This window comes from Myripristis murdjan, chromosome 16 (genome assembly GCF_902150065.1).
Source record: "Myripristis murdjan chromosome 16, fMyrMur1.1, whole genome shotgun sequence".
Classification (NCBI taxonomy): domain Eukaryota; kingdom Metazoa; phylum Chordata; class Actinopteri; order Holocentriformes; family Holocentridae; genus Myripristis; species Myripristis murdjan.
Genome location: NC_043995.1, coordinates 29,737,601 through 29,760,801, shown reverse-complemented (window position 1 = coordinate 29,760,801; position 23,201 = coordinate 29,737,601). Strand labels below are relative to the sequence as shown.

Genomic DNA, 23,201 nt, shown 5'->3' with positions numbered 1-23,201 from the left:
ATATCTCATACTAATCCTATTATATTTATTACATTATATTTATTTATTTACTATAATATGCCTACCTGGTGTATTCAATTATTTTTAACACCAGTTGCTATGCTGTGTGTTCACTGTAATGCACTTAATCACAACTAAGAAAAAAAAAAAAAAAAAAAAAAAAAATGGCATACATCTATTTACATCTTTTCTGTTAGCTCCTCCCAAAAAGTCAAATGATGTGTGTGTTTAAATCCCCCAGCCCGGCCGCTGATTGGCCGGCCGGGCTTGCAGGACCCCTGATGTTCAGGCATTCAACATCTGGAGGAAAAGTGAGACGCGGTGGGCGGAGCGCAACGCCACAATCGAACCAATCGGCCAATCAGCGGAGAGGTGAAACTCTAGCTCGCTCCGTGATTGGGCGGAAGGTGTGTCAAACTGCGCGGCGGGGGGCGGGGCTTGCCCTGCTGGCGGAGTGTTGTGATTTCAGTCCAGTTTCAGTCTGTCACAGTAGTGAGGGGCGCTCTTTCGCTGCTTTGGCGCTCTGGGAATACTAACCATTTTGCGAGAAAATAACAACAAAAACTAATCTTGTCCTCTTCGGCGCGACTTTTACCGCTTCTCTGCCGCCGTGTCCGCCGTGCGACACCCCGCCGACGGTGATATTTACCGGCTTCAAGCGAGGAGAAAGCGACAGGGAATAAGGTAAGAAAGTGGCTGCCAGTAGTTGGGGACTTTGGCGATGCTGCTGCAGCTGCGCTCACTTCGCTCATTAGAGTCTGATTGCCTCAAGTTTGCCCCGGCGGAGAGGCTTATTGAGTTGACAGGCGGCGTGGCGTTGCCTCCACGCCTGTGAATCCACGCAAAATCACGCAAATGCAACATTTCGAGACACGTCCTTTGTTGCTTTCACGGTCTCCAACTTCCATTCGGGCTGCGTATGTCTCCCGCATCTCTTTTCTTCGCCTGCATGTTGGAGTGTTTGAGTCCATCTTTACCCCGCCAAGGCTGTACGAGCTAATGTTACACTGATTTTTTTTTTCTTTCTTTTAAATACAATTTCCTGATAAAGATACTTCGTATGCGTGATGGTGTGTCGCCGGGTTTGCTACAAATTGGCCGAGTCCTATTTGTTGTGCTGCTACAATTTAAATTAAACACGAAAATGCTGTTTTTTTTTTTTCTTTTTCTTTTTTCGTTTAAATCTCCTCTGTGGACTATTGCAGCCCCACTCCTCACCAAGTTACCACAAAATAAGAACTGGTTATTATCTGGGTTGTTGGTGGCGTATCGGCTCAAGACGTCAACTGAATTTGGATTCTCTCTCTCAAAAAAAAAAAAAAAAAAAAAAAAAAGGTTAAATTGATGTGGCTCGTATGGAGGATCTATGTGTGCATTGAAAACAACACCACCACACGGGGAAATTTGCTCTCTTACTTGCAGGGAATATTAATGCTGTTGATCATTTGGAAGCTTGCTTGTTGCTCGGGGGAGAAAATGGTACGAAGTGATTGCACGACTGTGAAATGTTTAATTAAAGCGGTGCATATATTCTTTTCATTTTCTCGGTCGAAATTACCTCCAAATCAGACTCTTGTCTTTCTTCCCTGTGTGTGTGTGTGTGTGCATGTGTATGTGTGTGTGTGTGTTATAAGATAAGCTCATTGTTCTAACAGGTTTCTGCTTTTGCACGGATAGTTGAAGCGCCAGCCTCTGTGTTTAAAGCCCAGCGTTATTGGCTGCAACACAGATGACAAAACAGTTTTCTTGCTTCGTTTTCTTCTTGGAGTGGAGCGGAGACATGATTCCCAGTGGTGCTGGTGGTTATTTATGCCGTACTAGGTGCAAGCAGCCTGCACTTTTGCAGAAATAGGACTCGGTTTTATCTCATTTCCTTGTGTAGGAGCCTCTGTGGGTGTCAAGTTTTTGGTTTAGGCTGAGGACATTTCAACAATGAGTGAATTTCTCCCCCCACACACAGATGCATTATTAACTACTCCTCTACTTTTGATGTTTTACATAAAGGCCTGTTGCAAGATGACTTATAATACATAATTGTCCCAGTGCTCCTACCTCAATAGTAGCCTATTATTCTCCCATATAGCTGTGGGCCTGGAGCTCTAATTTCAAAAGTTTCCCAGGCATCTTAAATATTCATGCTGCTGCACTCAAGGGTTAAAGCACATTTACATCGCCTTGATCGAACAGCAGAGCCAACTTGTGCTCATTCAGAATGCACCACTTGTTTTTGGGTATTCACTTGGGAAAACATCCTCCGGTGCCCGCTCCGTCCAATCAGATGCGTGGAGTGCAGGCTGTGTGGTTAGATCTTGTGATTTCCTCGGTTTTTTTCCTTGTGCCTGGTCCTCGAGGCTGCTGCGATGATATCATAGGAAGAGGAGGCCACTGATGGCTTGTGGTTTCATACCGCAGTTGTACTGTGACTTAGCACTCTGTGCCGCTGAGAGGACATTTCGGTGTGGTTTCAGGCAATTTCATTTGACATGTTGCTGGTAGGCTGACAAGGGGAGGTGCTGCTACCCTGCAATAGAGGCTGGATGCTGCTGCGGAGCCTCTATCTGTCTGATATATCAGCATTTCTGGTCATCTACTCCCACCTGTGTTATGCATAATGTGTGTGTGTATATGTAGAGAGAGAGAGAGAGATATGCAACCTGCTGGATTCAAAAATACACACAAAAAGCATCTACTTTTTTGTGTTTTCTTCTCACTGTTATCACCCAGCACCATTAGGAAAGTCTCATTCTGCTGACTGGTGAATTATAATTGTAAATGACTGGAAGTATGTATGTATGAGAGGGGCAAAGTACTAGCAACACGTTCATTTTCTCGTCACCGCTGAAAATTGCTTGCTGTTCGTCCAGCTCTCATTTCCAGCCCTGAAAGGTCCGCTGCTCAGTTAGCATGGTTAATGGTGCATTTAGCCCAGTGTGTAATTTTATTTCCGATTTCCATTTCGGCACTTGCTCCTTTTTGAAAATGACAAGAGGCCCGCGATGAACGGGGGGGCCCCCGCATGTGCAGACGATGGCATCTTCCTAATGGTACGCAGGGTAATGATGGTTGAAATAGGATCCTAACCAGGGGCTGAGGACTGTGGCCCTTAGGGGACGTTCAGCAGCCTTTATTTCCTTTTTCATCATCGAGATAAAGTCCCCAATCTCTGAAACATATCAACATGTAATACTCAAATATATACACACACGCCCTCACATGCACGCACCACCAGTCAGGGTACATTTTGTGCTGGCCTGAGAGAAAAATAAATTTTGCTGCTACACATGAAAACTTGTTTTATTAAACCTCCAGCTCAAGTAGTTCTGGCACTTTCAGTGGCTGAATTGCTGCATTCATGCTCTTCCCTCCCCTCCATTTCAAGCTCAGTGGAACTTGAGAGCATTGGATCATTTTTTTAGGGGCTTTGTTGTGGCATCTCGACAAGAGCGATTTGTCTGAAGTGTCTCCGACTTGAAGCACCTGCGGCATCGTGCGACTGCTGATGTCTAAAGAATGGGCAGGCGCGGCGGCGTGCTTCAGGAAGCAACAGTTAATCTCCGCTCCTTGTCCGCGACATATTGGGACTTTGTTTGGCCCCGCACCTGAGAGAGGCACCGGTCTGTGACACCTCATATTTCATATTGATAATGGCTGGTTACCCGTGGCAACTCTGCAGCCAATAAGAGCCCTGCTTCTTGAGGGGGAGAAATGGTAGGAGGCAGAGGAGGGGAAGAGGCTGGGGCCCGGCTGTGGGGGATACGAGCTCCAAGGCTGCTCCCCCTCTCTTTCTCCGCCGGCTGCCTTGTGTCCAGTGAAAGGTGTTGGACCCCTGGGGAGTGAATTATTACCTGTCAGCCCCAGAGGCTTCCCATCATCCATAACCCAGGGCTGACACGGGACAGGCCCATCCAAGGCTATCTGCTGAGACCACCGGGCCTTGGCCTTTAGGTCTGGCCCTGCTGGACGACTGCAGCTGCTAAGGCATCGCATTAACATGGTGCACCGAGCATTACAAATGGACAGGTTAAGAGAGGCGGGCAGGCCTGCCTAGCGCCCTGTGCCTTCTGCAGTGCAGCTGAAGAGGGTCCTTCATCACTGTCCCGCCTGGACCTGCCTGGCGGGGGAAGAGGCTGCATGTTTTTCAGCCCCCCCCTCCTTTCTTTTCCTCCCTCTGTGAGCTGGACTGACTTCTTCTCTGCTCCTGGAAAAAAAAAAAAAAGCCCATCCTACTCATTTCTTGCTGATTCAGTGTATCTTGCAAGTATATTGGCCTGTATAATTTTAAAGTTCACATTTACAGATTGCCTGTGGCGTAGTCATGATACTGTATACCGGCAGTTTAGTGCTATCTGTTTCCCTCTTATTGTCACCAGCGCCTGCTGGAAAGGGAATAAAGGTGAATAAAATGCGTGTGTTCACCACTGACAACGCTCCTCTCCCAATAGTCCAATCATCAGCTATTAGATTTGAATCCTTGGCAGGCTTGTAATTACCCCTGATTCCAAAAACAGGCGTGCGGCGGCTTCCCTCTCGTGCCCCCAGTGTGGTTAGTGCAGTATGGGAAATTATAGCCAAGCTGATGAGTGTGTAAATTTTGGGAGGAAAAAGCTTGGAGTTCAGTGAAAGGCTAGCGGGAGGGGGGAGGAGGAGGAGGAGAAGAAAAAGATGCCGGGCGGTCGCGGACCACACTCTGGACAAGTGACAGGCCTCGGTTCGTCCTTCCAGACTGGCTGTCTTCCTGTGGTTTCGCCGAGCTGTTTCTCAGAAACGTTAACCCCTTGTCAAACACGGACGCGGGCTCGCCTTGCCAAAGCCGGCGCGGCTGTAAGCAGCGCAGCAGGAACACTGGATGACTGTCTGGTTCCGCTTCACCAAGCACAGTGGATGGGCTCCAGCAATTAGAGGGGAAAATATAACCTGTAGCTGGCCGTGTCAGCAAATTACCTTGGATTTATGTATGTAGGTCAGGGAGGGTCTCATGTCCTATGAAAGATCCTTTGTCCGTTAAAGAAAATATTTATTGCTTTTTTTTAAAAAAATTTCATTTCTGTGGGCGTCATGCAGAGTTTGTTATGCGTGCGGCTTTGTTTGTTAAAATTGAAAAGGTGCTACAGCCCGAGCTGGGAGTAATGCTTGTGTATTCTCGCCTTTTGTCTTTCTCAAAAGGCGTTCCCACTCCTGCATCGGTTGCCCTTTAGATGAAGGAAAGGGTACCTACTCACAACACAGCATCACCGACACACACACACTTTGATTTGTGTAACGAGGAGGTTGTGTTTGCTACCCACGGGGCAGCTGGGGAGCCGTATGTACGACAGCAAGGAGCTATCTTGAAGAGAGCGAGGAGAAAAAAAAAAAAAGAATCATCCAAAAACCAATCCTTGTCATTTCTCATGCATATTTCATGTGAAGAAGTAGCTAATGCGTCCTCATGTATGCATGGATTTCCATCATGTGAAAGGATTACCAGCTGACTAAGAGCGGCGAAAACTCCCGTTCAGCTGCGTCACCCACAATCCCCAGAATCCTAAATGTTCTTTTATAAAGCTTAACACTCAGTAGCATAATATTAACTCCCAAAAGATTAAGATAATACAGATATCACCACACACTACCCTGCACTCGCCAGCAGCTGGAGAGTACAGAAACAAAACTTCTCCACTAAATCCACCGCCGGTCTCCCGAGTCTTTAGTTTTAATGGGAGGGAACACCTGAAGCAGGGAAGCGAGTCTGTGTAAATTGCTGCTGGCCGTACATACCGGATATCGATCGCTGAACTCCTAGCATGGGTAGGACCGGGCGGGGGGTAACGCCACTGGTTTGTTCTCCAAATGATCTCTTAATCACTTCATAATAAGGGCAGGCCTCCCCGCTCATTGATTAACCAGTCATGCTGAAAGTGGAGTGATCCGCCCCTTTCGCTTCGCCGTCTACCGCCCGGCTTCTCTGGCAGCTTTGAGGCGAGGCTGGGTCCGAATCAACGAAATACACACCCAGGGCCGGGGAAATGAGAAGATGATACTGAAAGTTTAGGCTTTAGAAAGTTTTTAGAAAGTCATAGATGTGCATTAAAGTCGTACTAATGCAAGATTGTTTTTCCTTTCCTTCATTTTTTGAGCTCCTGTTGTTTATCTGGTATTTTTCAAGATTCAAGATTCAATAGATTTATTGCCATGTCAACAAGTTGATAGGAATTTGTCCTGGTAGACTCTCTGACATAAATACATGTTGACTCCAAAAAACGGGAACTTTTTAACAATCCAATAAAACCAAGAGTGATGGAAGAAAAATATCTTATTCATAGTAATTGAAACCTGAAAACATGCCATTTAAGAAACAATGAGGGAATATTCATTTTTTAAAAATTGTGCTGCCACTTGCTCATGTCTGCCAATACGCACTTCAAAGATTCCCGTTTTTTTTGGGTCACCCTGTATCATAAACAAGGACAGTACAGCAGCACATCACGTACAAAAAGATGAGCATAAACACAAACAGACAGTAAACAATAAGCAATATGCAACACCCAGCGGCACTGAAAGTGCATGCAGTTAAATTTTTGGGCTGGACTGTAACGTCCTTCTCCCCGTGTTTTCTGTTCATTAACGTTGAGTGTCTGTAGTAGGGATGCTAACTGGTGGCCATTTGACTGGTTGTTGACCGTTTGATCTTTAACCGAATAATCTTGTCGGTTAAAAACCCTTTAAGCCCGAACTAGAGTGCCTGTAGAGAGAGGGTCTCCTTATGCCGCCATTGCTGTGAAAAAACTAAACCGTTGGAATGAATGGAGTTGTCGCCACTCTCTCTCTACAGGCACTCTAGTCGCCGACACAAATGCGCATGTCATATTGTAAATACCGTAACTACTGTAAGGTTTTATCGATCGAAAAATTCCAACTGTTCCTGAAGGCGGAGAAGTTGCTCTTGCGCTTACATACAGTTTAATACGGTAAACATGGCGACGGGACGCTCTGCCGGGTTTCGATGACGTCATTACGCACAGAGCTCAGCTCGGTAGAGACAGACCGGAGAAACCATAGATATCGATAATAATTATATTATAGTATATTATAATTATATTATAGATATTATAGATATCTACGGGAGAAACGAGCCAAGCTTCTGTTTGTCGCGGACATAGTGGTATGCGTCCGGGGCAAGACAATGGCGCCGGTGCTAGCGCTGCTAGCTTCTATTTGTTGCGGTTATTCTTTTATGGTTTACAGACGGTAAAATAATATTCTCGGTTAACCGAAATAAACCGATTAATGAGGCCCGGTGGTCGACCAAGAAAATTTTCCATTTTCGCCATCCCTACCGGAGCGAGTATAAATATGTTGAAATGAGGCAGGTTAGCCTGTCTGTATCAAGATAATGAAACATGTAAGTAAGTTGGTTCACATCAGTCGTTCTTCTGCTCGTTCCAGACAAACCGGAAACACAGCAGACCTCACTTCCTGTGAGCCAGGCAGTGTTTTCCCAGCAAAGAGCCACCAGATACCGAGTGTTTATAGCAGCAAATGGAAAAGCGTTCATGAACGTGTCAAAGGTTCAGTCACTGCTGTGCAATATCACTGTTGCAAAATGGGCTGCTATTTCAGGTTTTCACCTCTGTCCGCTTTCTGTTTTTTTTTTTTTTTTTTTTTAAAGAAGCACACATGGTGCAACACAACACAAGTTCTTACTGAAAAGGAACATGCGGGGTTGTCCCCAAAATACGGCACATGGATGAGCTGCATGTCCTGTTTTTTTTTTTTGGGTGTCCATGGCTAATGGGATACTTGGTATTTATGCAGTGACATGTTCGCCCTCTTATCATTAAAATATGTGTCAAAGCTCTGCAGCGCATCGTGGTAAAACAAACAAACGCTGTAACGATGAAATTGAGAAAACACACAGCCAGTGCAGACAGGATGGGAAAAACAGGTCAGTTCCATTTAAGTTGGCTGATAATGCTCGGGAAATTGCCGTCAGTCATGTCTATTTTGGCACATTTCTGTTTTTAGACTATTAGTTAAATCTGTTGTTTAAATGTCAATGAGATTGGACAAATTTCCCACTTCCTGCCAGATTGTTTAATTTGGATTTTATTTGAGGCTAAGCTGCATGCTCCAGCTCCCGCTTTATGCATGTCTAAGATAAGTTTTGTTTTTTTTTAATGTAGTTTTCATACAGGTTATCCTGCGAAGGCGAGTGTGAATGAACGGCATCCAAGTCGCTGAACGATTCGCGAAAGCTCAGGGCAGACTTGAATAGCTGTTGCTGGTGATGTTATGGATTCTGGTGGAGTGAAATCCAATAGAAAAGCACTGAACACGTCCCAAGAGTGTGGGAGCATGCAAAGTGTTGTTCTTGGAAAACCAGACACGATTCCTGAGCCTGCAGGACAGATCTGCAGCGTGCAGGGTGGTGCAGAAAGAAGTGGGTTAAGAGTTTTGGCAGAGTGTTTATGGTTTTTAAAGGTTCCTCCTGTGATAATCCATGACACAGCAATTGTGCGGCTTGTCACATCTAGGCTGTAAAGCAATTAGGCCCTCTGCATGAGCGGGGAAAAAGTCTGGCGCTTAGTTACTATAGAAGTAATTCTGAGTTATGATCATGTCTCATTGTTGCTTATTGCAGTTTTTCGAAATGAGAATTTTTATGGTCCTGAAACGTGAAATGAAGCAGGAAATTAAAAACCTAAGATAAGGATTTTTTTTTTTTCTTCCTCTTTCCCCCTCCTTGTCCAAAGCCACTGCTTTCACAAAGTAATGCCTCATCACATCCCATCCCATTCCGGCTCTGCACACGCTCAAAAGGTGACAGGTATTCACATGCATTTAATTTATTTAAGAGTCGGGATAAAACGTGGCGTTTTCTTTACAGAATTATCTCACGTCTTTGAGAAGGAAATAGGCCTCCTTGTCAGCGGTCTGATGTGACACGCGTACCGTCAAGCGGGACCTTAACCGCGTCCAGTTCCCCAACTTTCCTAAAAATAGCCGTGCCCTTGTTACTTGAAAAGTTGGCCTGTCGGTCCGGTCCCGCTCCAGTATCACGTCCCGTACAGTACTCGCAGAAGCCTCTTGTCCAGGAGTTATATCCTGCAAGACCTAATTTTAGGTGAAAGGCTCATTGATGGCTTTAAAAAGCACCACCACATTGAATTTCTTCGTCTCTTTCTGCCTCCAGCTCTTTATCTCCTCTCTTATGCATGCACCCTGCGCTCTGGAGATATGAATTGTGGCTGATATTTCCACAAACAACACAGCATGCCCCTTTTCCTTACATCTGGAATGTGTTAAATTTAGAATGTGCGGCGCTTTTTTTTTTTTTTTTCCTCCTTTCCAGATCTCGCTCCATTTCTATGTATGCATGTATGTAAATGTGCGTGACCCCGTGCGCGTGTGCATTTCGGGCGTGTGCGGTCGCTGTTTATGTATTTGTGTGCGCTATACTTAGTTCTCTCACGTTGTTATTTGTGTGTGTTTTAGTGGTCACCATATGTGCAGTGAATATCGAGTCTTTGGCTTGGATGTGGTGTAAGATAAGTCTGCTCGCCTACTCTTAGCATGATCGTTTTCCTCCGTTTCTCAGAACTCCGGGCTCTTTTCCATCGAATCAGGGCTATTTTTAAACCGGTCTGCGGGGGGAGTGTGTGGGGGTTTATCAGGGGGGCGGGGGGCCTCAGTTAGTGTCATATGAATCCAACCCGGGCACCGGTCCAGGGTGAGTAAAACACCCCCCCCTCAAACCTCCCAGTCCCTCCCCCTCCAGTGTCCTGAACTCTTCCCATTCCACGAGTGTGTGTCAGTTAAACCATGTGTTGACTCACCCCATGTAGCTGTGTGTGTGTGTGTGTGTGTGTTTGAGAGAGAGAAAGAGAGAGAGACAGATGGAGAGAGAGACAGATAGGTTTGTGTTGACTGCACTTCATTGTGCATTTTTTTTTTTTTTTTTTTTTTTTTTTAGTTTGCACAGTTAATAGCGTTCCTTTTTGTGTAGAAATCACTGGAAGCCGTTTTTTTGTTTGTTTTTGTTCTAGAAAAAGTGGATTAGAGCCAAATTTTGCTCTTTTGAAACTATAAATCCTAGTGATTGTGAATAAAAAAAGTGTGGGCATTATCAGTATTATTGATATAACTGTGATATGTTAGTAGACATCACATTGGTTTTGGATATTGTATTATTGTGATTAGGGATGGAACAATGTTTTTATTAGAGGGCGATACAATATCGGATGTCATCCCACCCATAATGAGCAATAATGATACTGATATGCATGTTTTTTAAACAAAAGACTCTTTTACTCTGTCGCTAATTTCACAGTTGTATCAAGTGACAGTCCTGTGGGGAACAAGGGTTTTGCTGTTTTTTTAAAGGCGCCGTTACAGTAAAGAGAGGCACTTTTCTGATGTTTATTCAACTGTTCTGTTATTTGCATCTTGCTCGGTCATCATATCCACATTTTCCAATGGCTGTTAATCAAAAATCTCTCGTAACAACACCTAAAATAGCATCATAACATTGCTCTCGAGGTATCCAGAGATATTATTTGAGTATTATTTGAGAGTTGTGCAGCCTGTGCGTGAGTGGATGGACGTTGGAGGGCTGTTTTTTTAAAGTTGAACTAATTAATTTACTCAGAGACAGTGAACTTATTTCCATTGAGAGAAGCACCAACTCAACACAACACCTCCCACTCAGTCACACACCTCTCCTCCTTGGTCCGGTGCGTCTTTGTCAGCTGTGTTTGATCTCTCTTTATTGCTTTCCCACATAATCTCCCCGCCTCCACTGTTTCTCCCCGAGGGGCAATTGCCGATGACTGACGGAATGAAAAACAGCTCGGGGTAAACAAGGCGCCAATCACCCAACCCGTGGTATTACTTTAATGAGATGGACGGCTGGATGAAAGGAATGAGGGGGCATCACCCTGACTCTCCCGCCCTTCCCTCTCACCCTCGCTCGCCCCTCACGTGTCTTTCAGATAGGACGCGCTTTGCTTGGAGGTCGCCAGTTAGATGTTTGGCCAGGTCATGACTGTGCTGGGAAAAAAAAAAAAAAAAACAGCACAATCGTGGTATTCAAGAAGCACTGAGAGGAGTCATTCGTTTCTCATCATCTCGCCAGTTGTGGGACACGGCTCGAAAAAAAAACTGCAAATACAACGTCCAGCGGTCGCAGATTGCTAATTTCCACTTCATTTTTGAGCACACCTGGTCCACCCGCTCGGTTTAGGACGAATGCCACCGCAGACGTCCAAGCCCAAACCTGCTCGGTTGTAATTTTGGAAATTCTCATACTCCTGGGCCGAATTCCTTCCCCCGGTTTTCTTTCATTTTCTTCCCGGCTGGCTTCTCCCTCCCCTTGTTGTTTCTATTGGACGCTCAAGGGTTTAATCATAATGCGAGGTGCGCGGGTTCAGCCAGGTTGAACGCCAACGCTGTACTCACACTTCGCTCGGCGCAACCGAAATTCAGCCGTGCGGAGCGAGCCACTAGAATTAATGGGTTTTAGAGCACCGGGGTGCAGCTATCACATCCTGCTGGGAAGCAGCATCACAAACTCACAGTCACTCACTCACTCAGTCACACACACACACACACTCAGTTCAGCTCGTATTTGTTTAATTGGCATGACAGGAAAGACACTTGTTGCAATTAAGCAGTAAAGTAATTTGATGGTGGTTATATTATAAATATTATTAGATGACTAGTAATTAAACAGAACTAGCATCAGTGTTATCAAGAGTGACATAGCTAATAAATAAACACCCATTCATCAGCCATCACCATAAGCCTACAAGTAAGCTTATTTTTGTATTATGATCTTGTTATTTATCTTCTGAAATCCTAACTGGCTTCAAAAAACAACAACAACAACAAAAAAAAACAGTGACAGAGACATGGCGTAACTGGATGGAAAGAAATGCATGAGACCTGTTTTCTGCTAAACGAGCGGCAGGAAGTTTTATCAGGCCTCTTGTGCAAGTTTCATTGACTGTCTAATGGAAATCACGTCTCATTTGAGCAGCCGTGCCCCCCCCCCCCCCCCCCCCCCCCCCCCCCTGCCGTGATCCCTCACACTTCCTGCAGCGAGCTCCCATTTCGGGGCTCGCCACTTGTCAGTCGCCGCTGCCCTGTTGGGGAAAATTGAAAGCGTAATAGAGAGAGACCGGCCGCTCTCTGCCCGACACGTGCGGCGGAGCCAGAGGTCAGCTATTGCGGCGAGGTGGCCCATTCACCAGAAAGATCTTTTTAATTAGCCGTGTTCTTTTAATTAACCAGACAGCATAACGTCTGTGTCCATGTGTCGCCCCGGCTTTGCTCAGGCGGAGTCGGGTGGATATGCCCTCTTTTGTCTCCATTCAGCTCCAGAGGTCCCTACTTCCTATTGTGGCTCCTCATTCAGTTAAATGTATTTTTTTTTTTTTTCCTTTCCTCTTCTCCGTCTTTTTAGATTAGCATGATAATACCCTATGGAGGGGAGGGAAAGCGGTGTAGTGCCAGTGCGGGACTGCTCATCAGATTCACTGTGTGCAAGACCCCGGTTATTATCATACTGAATGCACCATCAGTTAAACTAACAGTCTGAATTCCGACATTAATCTCCAATATCATAGACCGGCTGTCAATTGGATAGGGAGCACAATGGCAAATTATGGGCTATGTCTTGCTCCTTGGAGTCTGCGATATTCTATAGCGCTAACTGGATCTTTCCCCAGTGTAATTATGCTATGCTAATTCTGCCCCCCTCCACCCACCATCACCACCCCCACCCCCACCCCACAAGCTTCCCATGACAGAAACAGGGCTTCTCAGGCGTTCCGATGTCACGCAGTCGGGTGAAGTGAAATATGAGCGAATAAATGCATTCGAGATTGGTTTTGCTTTCCAGGGGCACCCACGAAATCCGAGTGCATCCCCGTGTTTCTCGGAGCTGTCTCTTGAGCCGAGGGCAGGAGGAGGAGGAGGAGGAGGTGCAGTGTGTTTGTGTGTGTGTGTGTGTGTGTGGAAAGTCTCAGCTGGAGCCTTGTATCCATGTTTCCAGAGACGGGGTCACATGCAGGTCAGACCACCTTGAACTCCTCAGCTCGATTGATTGTGTCGTCAGCGGCGCTCGCTCGCTCCTCCCCGTGACACGAGGACTTTGTTAACGCTGGACGCAGAGCAGACGAATCCCTGTCACGCTCTCTGAGGAGATCCCTGCCGGGGTCAGAGGACCGGAGTTAAAGGGGGCCCTGAGGCGTGACCTGAATACTGATTGATTTTCTTTAGTGGGGGTCAAGGGAAGACGGGCGTCTCCTGGCGACTGCAGGGGGGGAGGTCAAGTCTCTTGAACCTGCCCCAAAAAAAGGGGGAGAAATACTCGGTTACAACGTTCCTGACTCCCCCGCTTGACTGTGTACCTCTGCCGGTGTGTGTTTTCACTTTCCCTGAAACAAGACACTGGACCACATGTTTTCCTTTAATAGACAGCTGAGTGGAGAAAGGGCAGCAGTGTGCTCTGTTTGCCAGATGATCATTGGCTTGTTGGCATTTGGTGGAAGACAGAGGAGGCCGCGCTCCCGGCCTGGGCCCCGTCCTGGATTGAATAGTCGTTCAAAATCCAAACACAGTGATGCCCTGTGATTTTTTTTTTTTTTTTCCAAATTGTTTTGATCCTTTGCAGCAGTTTTGTTGACATTTCTGTCCAAGTCTTTGAGAAAATGTGCATAGCTATGATCTGTACCTTTAAGAGAGAGAGAGAAAAAAAAGTTTTCACCCTCAGCCAACAAGCCACTAAGTTATGAAAAGATGCTGTGCTCCTGAAAGCGCTCAAGGATTTGACTTTTTCCAGAACTGCTGATATATGATGATATTTGAGCAGCAGTTTGGGGCTCACACATGGCCAGTTTTGATGTGTTTCCAGAGGACAACTGTAATTATGAATAAGAAAGTTAGTCCTTATCCACTGTCTGCAAAGGCAGATTGCCATTTAAATGTCTCCCATCTCCTCAAGTGAAATCGAAAGGTCACAAATAAGACAGAAACGTGGAACTCATCATCACCCTCAAACCTGAATGCTCCCTATCAGGGAGGCTGGCCGTGATATTTTAAGCCGTCTTGTTTTTGCTTGAAGAAGCAACAAACTTTGGAGTCATCACTGTGTCCTTTTGAAAACCCCCCTGAATGAGGACATTTGCAGTTTTTTGAAAGGCTTTTGTCCAGACTGACTCACAACGAGATCAGAGAAAAAACTTAAAGCTGCATTAAATAGCATTTTTAGTGACCCATAGCACAAAATGACTATAATGTACTGTACCTGTTTGGGTTGATAGAGGTTTTTGATCAATACCGATGTCTCGATAAATATAACTATTACCTGGCAAGGTGTTCAGATTGCAGACTGTCAGACTCTTTCCAGACTATACTTATACTTATTTATTTATTTTTTGAAAAATCACCCAGGCCTGTTGATGTTGTTGCAGTTGCATCTCGAATTAAATAAATAATTCCTATATTCCTATATCACAATTTGTGCAGAATGATTAGGCAGTTAGTTGAATTATTTTACAAATCAAATTGTTATAATTTCTTCTGTAAATTAATACTTTTTTTGTCTTCAAGTAAATATGCCAAATATTTACTTATTTCAGCTTCACTAAGATGATACTTCATAAACTCAGTACTTTGGGTTTTTTGGCTGCGGGTCAGACTAACAAAGCAATTTGAAGACTTCATTTTGGGCTCAGATAACTCCCCGTATTTTTGACACTTGAACAAATGATAATAGATTAATTGAAAATGTAATAATGGTAATAATTAATTGATAATGAAAAGAATCAAAGTTGCAGCCCTAATCACAAGTAGTCATTTGAGAGATAAGTATTCAGAAAATAAGTCAAGAATCAAAGGAGAGGGGTTAGTGGAAAGATTTTTTTTTTTTTTTGGTTTGGTTTGTTTTTTGTGTTTTTGGTAAAGCCACCGCCCGCTGTAGTGGCATGATCCCGAGCTGTGGATGATCCCAAGAAGCTCCCTGATGCTGAGCCACAGTCCAGATCCTGCACCCTGCGGTTTGATCTGGGATAATGAGCGGCTAAGTCTTCGTGCTGTGGGCTCCCTCGATTAATCAGACTGCTGCCAGGACAGTATTAACGGGGTGGTACAGTAGGGGGGTGAGGTTTTTGAAGATATCCCTCTATTCTCCATGCGAACCCTGTCCATCTGGTACTTCAAGCAGGTTGAAATGAACTATTATTAGCAAATGCTGCTCGACACGGGTCCGGTCATTCTCATCCTGCTCCTTCACTGCACGTGTTGTTTGGTCTTGGCTCTTGTTAATAACCGGAGAGAGCGTGCCATCCTCCTCTATTCCGCCGTCTAGTATCCATTTACTGAATCAATGGAAGATGCAACCCACAGGTGTGAGGCTTTAGGAGTCAATGCATCCATAATCGATACTGCAGATTAAGTGGGTCGAGAGCCTCGGATAGGCTAGGCCAAGCAAGCGAACAAGCAAGACAAACATCCGGTCCAATGGCCCACGGGCCAGGCATTGATTTGATTATGCACTCAGTTGTGGTTCCAAGTTGTGGTTTTGAAATTGTTCACATTGAAGGATGGTGTTTATAGATTTCGTCAGGAGTTGAGCCGGAGCCCAGGCTGGACCGGGCTTCTCTGGTCAGGGAACCATTCCTACTTTTTCATTCTCCACACTCGGTCAGAACAGACTGAGCTGGCACTGTTGAATCCAAACTGCCTCAGTCCTTTTTGACCCTTTGTGTGTGTTTCAAAATGCTCCTCAAGTTGTTTGTCCCATCTGATGGCAGCCTAGATAGCACAGTTTGTGGAGGAGATGCTTTTTCTTTTTTCCCCCCCCGTCTTATTTTGCACAGCGAGACTAATTGCCGGACAATCTGAACTCACCAAGAGTTCAACCGTCTCCCATTCTTTGCCTACCAATTGCTAAATTGCATTGATCAAAAATGATGGAGGACATGTTGGCATGTTTCTAACAGATGGCCAGTTGATGTACGGTACTGAAACCCTTCCTACTTCTGCTGTAAAACACAAACACGCTCTGTTAAATTAATCTGCATGCATTTAGGGGTAATTTGTAGTCTGGGAACTTTTAGTGCCTTGGAGATAATCATGAATTTTTTGTTGAGCCTGCAGTGGAATTTGGCTTCCACTGCACACAGGGCCTTATCTGCTTTCGACATTTAGTTGTTGTTTTTCCCAGACGGTGCTTTAAGTTCAGAGCCGATCTATTAGAGTTCCTACAGATGGTAAGCGCAAGCACTCATCGATCAACATTTCATTTCATACCCCTGAAATAAGAAAATAACAGCATTCTGGCCCCGTGCCCATTCGTGTCACGCTATCCCGAAGAGGCTGCTATTGATACACAAAACAGCGGTTGTGCTTTCCTTTCCTGCGCTTGTGGCCCTTTTTGTCAAAACAAAGAGAACTTGAGCATACAGAGGAGGAAAAAAAAATGAGATGGAGAACGGGCTTCGCTTTACCCTGAACTGAACCGTCATCAGCATGTGGCTGGCAGCTGGTGTGCGCGCTAATCCAGAGGATGCTGCCTCTGCAAGTCTTCACAGGCTCAGCTACTTGCGATGTGCCGGGCTGGAGGTCAAAACCCCCATCATCGCCATTTGTCAGAATTAGTTTTTGTGGAGGTTAGGATCAGACTAGGTCATTAGTTTCCACAGTGTCTCCAAAAACCTTCATAGATGATTATAGTTAACTGTCCTGTGTTCAGTTATAAATAATGGCTGCATGGAAGGTTGTTAATTCACAGCTTCTCCAGAACAATGGCCAGGTTAATGAGTTTCCAAAATGTTAATTATGATTGATGGCCATTGTTTTAAGAGAGACTTTGTGGACTCATCGTCAGCCAGTGCCGACTCTCCTGATATCAAATATCAGGGCTCCCAGCAGTTCCTGATAACAGACCCAAGTAGTAGAAGTCGAATTCTCCTCATTGTGTCGTTCACAATTTGAACTTGGCACAATAACCCCTGAAATTACCCTTCAAATTTGGCCTCAGATTGTTTTTTTTTTTTCCCCTGCAAGAAGTTAAGTCGGAAACTATCGACAGTGGCAGCACAGAGCAGATAATTTCCTACACTATATTTCTAGGTGTCAGCTTCTCCAAAAAGGGTGAAAATTGCTTATCAAGCCCAGCCAGGTTGTCACCTCGCCGTTCAAAAGTTCACTTTGCTCTGTTATTTGATATCAGCTGCGGGGCGGTCAACGCCGAGCCGAGATGCCATGTGATTTGTCTACTTTCCGCTCGCTCTGGCATTTGTCAAAAGATTTTGTTCATTTATCATGATGAAAGCATCCTGTCATCACGCAAAGGTCATCAACTGTGTCTTCTTTATAACGTTAAGTCTTCACCTAAAATATTTAGCAGATTTGACAAAAGAGCGGAGTATTTCCAGGACTGATAGAGGGACGCCGTTATCCCGGCCAGACTGCTGCCTAATTTTTAAATTGTTACCAGAGGTTGGCTGATGGGTTTCACTTGCATGACTCACTGTGAAAGCTCTTAAAAGCTTAGATTAAATTGTTGTGAGTAAACTCTCCCTTCTTTGTCTCAGATATTGTTTTCACAGATGTAATCTCTCTTTTCCCTCTACAGATACACTGGCATTTATGTTCTCATACCTGCTGCCTTAACCAGCCTGCTTTACTTACCAGCCTGGAGGATCACAGCAATCAGGCAATCAGACTGGTGGGATGTGAAGGTAAGAATGCGCCTTTTTTTTAAAATACATGTAATTAATAGTTAAAGGGCTCTTGATTGGGAGAAGTATAGGTTGTCTGCTCACTGATCTTCCAAATGCGGCATTTAGATTGAAGTAGATGTAATGTGACAGAGCAAGTTCTACTTTCATGAAACATCTATAGAGGCTGCTTAATTAATTGGCCCTTCATGGAGGAAAAAAAGTTTTCACTGAAGCAGCTTTATAAATTCGATATCATCAGTTCCAATTAATTAAATTTTTAATCAGATGTCATTAGTCAGCCTTTAACTTATTTGGGAAACTTTTGTGTAGCATACGTTGAGAAATTTTCTCTTTCCAAGGACAACATGAGTTTGAGGTCAGTTGAAATAGTATTACCATGATGCACGGCCATGCTTTGGCAATTGGGTTAGTAATGCACTCACAAGTCAATATGCAATTTTGTGCCGATGATTACCATCAGAAATGCAGCTGAAACGAGGTTTTATTTGATTGAACAAACGCAGATGGAAATGTCTTCTTGCATTGGCATGAAAATGTAATGTAATGGTCATTTTTGCATTTTGTGGCTCAAATCCAGTTTGACATTTCCTAGTTTATCGTGTCTTTCAGTTTTTCAGCACGTTGCATATAGGCCCGGTGGACACACATCAGTGCAGTGTTAAAACGTAGCTGAGGTTTCCAATCGAGCCAGGTCAACTCGGCTGTCAGTCTGGTCGTCGATGAGAAAACAACTGCATAAATTCTTGCGAGACATGTAGTCTGAATGAAGAGCGGCGGTGTCTGGCCTGGAGTTCCCCAGTGAGCCCGAGTGTGGACAGTAGAGGACAGGGCCAAGGAGCGACGATGACAGGCCGCCTCATGGGATGGCTAGAAACAGATGGCTCGGCCAGATGCGGGCCTGCTGTGACCTTGGACGTGTCCGAGGGTGAAACCAGTGAAAATGTCTCAAAAAACAAATGACAATAGGCTATGGCAATTTTGTGTTTTGTCATGCGCCTCCCCTGAGCTGCTTTGTTGTCAGACTGGTCGGTGTGTCTCCAGATGCTGCCATGTGAAGTTTAACAGTCGCATCATTTCTCTTGGTCTGTACCGCAGTGGGGATTTCGTTTGCAAGTTGACCAGTGAACCACGGCCTGTAAATAATAGTGACATGGGCTTATAATTAGCTTGTGTGTTAGACAGAGCTTTTGTAAAGCCGTCATCTCCTGAGGTTAAAATCATGAGGTAAAATCCAGTTCCAGTCGCGTCTGCACTCTTTGCCATAATTGACCTTCTCTGCTGTTCATGCCAGTTACGAATATGAAGAAATAGCTGAAAAAGGAACATCAGTTGAGACCGCGGCGTGACCCTTGGTATGCTCGGCTTTCCGAGCAGTAATAAACCGCTGAATGTCGACATTCATCTCCTTGTACCCATAAACCCTTGTGTTCTGGGGTCATGTCCTGCCGCTGGTTCGAGTTGTGTTTTCACTCTTGGCAAACCGCGCCACAGTGGAAAGAAGACGTGAAATCTGCGGTTTAGGATGGTTTCGGTGCAGCTGTCCAAGTGAAAATGTCATTGCTTTCACCTGACCAAACAAACCCAACTAGAAACCATGGCAGTGTTTAAATAATTCCTCGAAACATGCTTACATATGTTTTTTAAAATAATTTAAAAATGCCTGGATGACCTGGTGGGTTAGATAAACAGGTTTGATGTGGGGGGAAAAACAATATTATGGCATGTTATAGTATAATATGCCTGTTACATGCTATAAAATTAAGAAGTCAAATCATTTACCTGATTTGGGCCGTCAAATGTTCTCTGCAGGTGAATTAGATGAGACTGGGAGTGCTGATCTGTGACCGGTTTTCTAAGTTGGAGTGAAGTTTATAGTCGTTTGGCCTAAACAGTAGTGATCTTTCGTCAATACTCTTAGAGGCGATGTTCCTCTTCGTGATGCAAGGCAGACGGCAGACTGCAAAGCAAATGCCACCAGCAGCCTGATATTGTGTAGGCCTCCAGGGCTCCCAACATAGCAAGGGAGAGGCATGATCAGAGATGGGAACCAGGCGGAGGGGGTGAGAAATGAGGAGGAGGAGGGCAGAGGTGTCAGGCGTATAATTGGGGTGAGAAGATCTCAGGGGTGGATAGAGGGAAGCTTTATTAAGACCACTGAAGTCTGATGTGCCTGCACGGCCGCCTTGCTCTTCCCCACACACCCACGCCTATGGGCCAATCTTCCATTTCCACAAGAGACTCTGTAACAACAAAGGGATGGAGGGTGAAGTCCTCAAGCTCCCTTCAGTCACAGATAAGACAAAAGACCCCATTACTTGAAAAGCACTGATGTGGAAGCAGGAGCCTATAGCTCGGCCTTTTCCTGAATCAAGGCCTATTGTTCCAACCTCTTCACCGGTAAGCAAACCTCCGAGACGTCGTAGCTTTTCAGGGTTTTTCCTCGTACACACACACACAGCGCTGCTACCTGTAATGTTTCTATAGTATAACTATAAAAAGTCAGTTGCATCCAGGGAAACCAGTGTACTTATGCTAATTTAAGTCTAAGCTGTTTTTCTTTCTCATTTACACACTTGAACTTGTGATGATGCATTTGTTATATTGCAGAAGGCCTATGAATCAAAATAATAATGTTAATAGCATTAATAATAGTCTAATAAAGCACAGTCGTGTCCCCGCCCAGCAGCTGTCCTCTGCCCGTGCGGCTCACTGCCTTACACTGCAACATGAAGTGTGAATTAGGAGTTGGAGCTAATGCTTTGAGTGTTAACCCACAACAGGTTGTGTCATTGTGTGTCTCCATCTATTGTCTTCAAAAACGTCTGTGATTCTGTGGCCACATTTACAAAGCTGAGAACAGCCTCGGTTGTTACTTGGGAAATAGACTGGATCTTAGTTTGGGAACTTGCTCATGTCATGTAATTAAGCTGACAAATTCATTAAAATGCATGAAGCTGCTAGGTGCAAAAAGAAATTAACATTCACTTGTATATTGAGCCGTCCGAGAGCACGGAATTGGACGGACTCGGCCGCCTCCGATTTCCCCGTGGAGGAAAAAACTCTGGATTTTGTGAGTGAAGTGCACCTCAGCGAGGCATGCCAGGAGAGACTACCACATGATGTTCATTTTGAATTCATGAGGTTTTAACTTCATCGTAAGCACTTTGTCTGATTACATTTATCCTTCTATTTCTTGTAGTCAAAATTAGTCAAATTTTTCTCCATCAGCAGCATTTCTGATTTTGCAGAACTCAGTGTCCTGGACGGAGGACTGCCTTTACATTGATCTGCTGGGAAAATGTCCACTGTAGATGAAACCAACTCACTTTATACTTCCATGTCAGACTGACCTGAAGTCAGAAATCCAGGAAAATCCTCGTACTTACCTGTCCCAAGTTCTGTGGCGAGAAAAGGTTCGGCTAGATTTATCCTGTCTGACCTGAAGGAAACAGTTCAGATAATCGACTACTTTATAACCATATGGCCATATTCCTGCCAGAAACCTACATCTACACAGGGAAAAATATATAGCATTTCACTTTATTTTAAATAATAATAATAATAATAAAAAATACAAAAATCAGCCTTAAATTTTTGTTAAAGTGAGTCTTGAACAGGTTTTAAAAAGCATTAGATTGAACTCTGTGGCAGCAGTAGGCGCAGCAGCAGGTGTTTTATTGTCTTTATATTAGTCACTGCAGTGATGGTTTAGAAACTCCAATACTGTAAACTTGATAAGCACATTTTGTTCTGCTTTTTTTAAAAAAAACGTTGGTAATAATCCAGCGAACCTATGGCAGAAAACAGAAAAGTATTCAGTGCTGAACGTTTATGAAATATTTACAAACAAAATGCATGCAAATAGATGAAGTGAGACTGAAGGGAAGCTGAATATCCTCCCTTGTTTTTGTTTTTGTCCACAAGGGAAAGCAGACGTCGCAGGGTGACTTCCTGCTGACTGATCTCATCACGCTTCACAGTCACATTACCTGCTTATTTCCCTGCTCGGTAAAGACTGAAATTTTCATGTTTGACTCAAAGGAAGTTCCTATATCAATACTTAAAACCTTTGTAGATTCATGTTTCCTCGGCTGGCTGTGAACCAACTTGGGCATCCTGAATATGTCTGCCTTTTCACAAAAGCAGATCCTGTGAGCGGCACAACAAAGACATTGAGCCGAGGCAGGAGGAGGTTATGGGCAGAATTAGCAGCTTTCCCTTAGTTCTGTGCTGCAAATTGGTTTCTGTGGAACTGGAGAAAAGGGGCTGGAGGTCTGTTGTCTGCTTCCTTAGTAGCTTGTTAATCCCCCCCAGCTCTGGCCGCAGGGAGAACTGCTTGCGCATACACTACCCCAGTGGAAAGAGCCCCACTCCTCCTCCAGCCCTCTTCCGTCCTCTTTCCACTCAATCCTGCAGGGCTTGGCTAATCCTGTGCCTGGTCATGGTGGGGAGATTGCAGGCTTTTTCAAAGCCCTTTGCTGGCTGGACTTCAAAGTTAAAGGGATACGGGGACTTGAGGAGGTGGGGAGAAAATGAGGTCCACCACGAGCAAAAACTGTGAGGGTTTCACCTCAGCCTCTTTCCTGTGCCATTCCCAAGGTGACACTGAGAAATTTGCGGTCTCAAGGGGAAAGCTTTGTCGGCTGGAAATACAGGGCATGGGGGGAAATTCTGTGGCTTGGTTGGTGGTGATGTGTCCAGAGCTTATAGCTGTGAATTAGTTTTTCTTCCCTGTTACGATACAAAAAAAAAGAAACCATTCTCAGTGAAACCTGACAGGATGGCAGCCATATTATGTTTTTGCCGAACTTGAAGAGCTGCTGCTAAGCCAGACAGTACAGTGAGAGGACATAAACCCAACCTTTCCCTGCTTAATCCCTCCACTAACACTTCTTTCAGTTTTAAAGAAAGCTATTCTGGGGATTTTTAACTCCCTTCTCTCCTTTATCTGTTGTTAGGGACTAATCTTATTGGATCTTGTCAATTGAACCACATTATTAAAGTGAATTCACTGGACGTCTTGAGGCCCGAGATGTCCGCCGCAGCATTGGACTGCTCTTTTTTTTGGAGGTTCTGCACTGAAGTTTCATTTCAATGTGACCTTTTTTTTTTTTTGTCAGAGATATCTGCTATTCCACAAAAACGTCTTTGGATGCTCCGTAATTAGATTGTCAGATAGCGGTTAGCTAGATTAGAGCTAGTCCCTGCCAGCCGAGGAGATTGCTACAACTTTGTGAACGTATAATGGTTTGTGTTTGGCTGCGCTGCCAAGTGTTATGTACTCTGCTGAACAGCACTGAGCAGTGAAAGAGTAATACTTAATTCAGATCTAAGGGATTATTCATCACAGTTTTTCCCCCCCTAACGCAGGCCTCATGTCATGTATTACTAGTTTCACATGACACTTGGCTCAATTTAAAATGCTGAAATGCCTGTCTTCCCTAAGAAATGTTGCCTTTCGGCCCCACACTG

General features: G+C 44.7%; 1 protein-coding gene across 3 annotated transcripts in view; it reads left to right on the top strand.

Annotated features, from left to right (window-relative positions):
- The first annotated feature begins 485 nt into the window (after nt 1-485).
- The window catches only part of sema6cb (semaphorin 6Cb), a 183,779-nt gene continuing 161,063 nt past the window's right edge, over nt 486-23,201 (top strand). For all 3 annotated transcript variants that reach the window (XM_030071594.1, XM_030071593.1, XM_030071591.1), the window contains exons 1-2: nt 486-684; nt 17,621-17,726. The gene's annotated coding sequence lies outside the window, so the exon portion shown is untranslated. The remainder of the gene's footprint in view (nt 685-17,620; nt 17,727-23,201) is intronic.